The sequence below is a fragment of the Manacus candei genome, unplaced genomic scaffold, assembly GCF_025592945.1.
Source record: "Manacus candei isolate 608988 ecotype Guabito, Panama unplaced genomic scaffold, ASM2559294v1 h1tg000046l, whole genome shotgun sequence".
In the NCBI taxonomy this organism is placed as follows: Eukaryota; Metazoa; Chordata; class Aves; order Passeriformes; family Pipridae; genus Manacus; species Manacus candei.
In genome coordinates this window covers 4,517,298-4,519,038 of record NW_026138094.1, presented here as the reverse complement: position 1 = coordinate 4,519,038, position 1,741 = coordinate 4,517,298, and positions in this window count along the sequence as shown.

The following is a 1,741-nucleotide window of genomic DNA, read 5'->3' as shown; positions in this document are numbered from 1 at the left end:
GAGCTGAAAGAGATGGAGAAGAAGGAAAGGGTGCATTCCAGTCCAGCACAAAGCTTCCCACCACTGCTGTGCTAGCTAATGCAGCCTAGGCTTATATAGACATCTGTAGGCTGGATAATCTCTCTCTGTGACTAATCTTTTGAGCACCATGAACTGTCACTATATACAAAACAGTCACATGCTCTGCAGATTCTAATTTTACGCAGAAAAATATAAAGCAAAATATATGTATATATACACATGCCATTATAATATGTGCTGTGCACATGGATTCACTACATGTGGGAAAGTAGTTTCAATTTTTACTCAGTCTGTCAGCAGTCAATAACCAGAAATGCATAACAACAGCTGAACTTTTGAGAAACTCCACTGTTTGATACTTATTGTTTTTCCCCTGCCTAATTAAATAGTCAGTATTATATAGTATCTTTAAAGCTGAAAAGATGAGCTAGGATTCCAGCAGCAGCAGCTAGAAAATATGAACAATATGCTTCTTGAGCAGAAATTGATGCTTCAAGCACACTGACAGCTGGGTCATTACGAAAACCCTTTTGTTCTGAAGCCAGGCACCTCTAGGATCAAAGAACTATCATCAACAGAGTATTAAAAACTACTTGAGAGTCAGAGAAACAAACAAGAATAATAATGTAGTGTCATTTTTCTCTGCACATTTTTCATAGGGAAAATAGGACCTTTCACCACTTCTAAAAATGGACGCTTTTAACATTACTTAGACATGTACATAAATAATGAATTTTTGGTAAACAATCAGAAGAAGCTATTGCAAGACAGATTTAAATGGAACAAAAGAAATTCAATCAGCTCTGCAGATTTTAGAATTTGTTTGGTTGGCCATTATATAAAGCAAACTTTACTCTGTGTATCTGCCTCCATTCTGCTGTTTATTCTTATGTATTTCAGTGGACTACATGAAAAATGAGATAATAAACCCAGACATCCTGCCCACACTTAAGTCAGAAAAAGTTTTGCTGCTGTCTCCAGGGGATGCATAACTTCATCCCAACACATGCAGGAAGTAATCTGTCCTGAAAAGAACTACAGCACTTTAATCTAAAATTTGCATGGAGCTTTCAGTCAGCTCTATGCAGTCCAGGAGGTTTATATTCCATTTGATGAAAAGCAGCAAATACGTCCTAAAGTTTTTAATGTGTTCTTGTGCAAATGTGAGCCTGAGAACACAAGCTGCCATCCTTTCAGGGAGCAGGTATTGCTCATGGTTTTTAAGTGACTACAGTTCCTGGGCTCAGTTCTGCTAGATTCTTAAAACTGGACATTCACAACTGAATAACCTGTTAGTCCAAGGTTCTTAGAATTAGTGGTTCCCACTGAGGGCAACTCATGTTCAGAGATACCCTCATAATCAGAGATTTAGATACTTGGTGTGAAGCCATCTTATTTGAACAAAACATCATCACTAGCTCTAGAGACTTTTGACAAGGATCTGTTAGGCTTGGAATGAATACTCTGGGCAGAATTAATTTTGATAAAGTGCAAGAAAATTTACAGTAATAACATACAGGGTAATCTTACCTGCCTATTTTACTTCAGAGTAGATTATGACACATCACAAAATTTTGCTACAATAGAAGCCATCAAAACTTCTGAATAATTAAAAATGAGTATTATATCTGAGATTGTCATAATGACAGATTTGTATACTATTTTATAAAGATATTTAAACCCCAAAGGTCTAAAACCATTGCAACTTCTTGCATTGTAG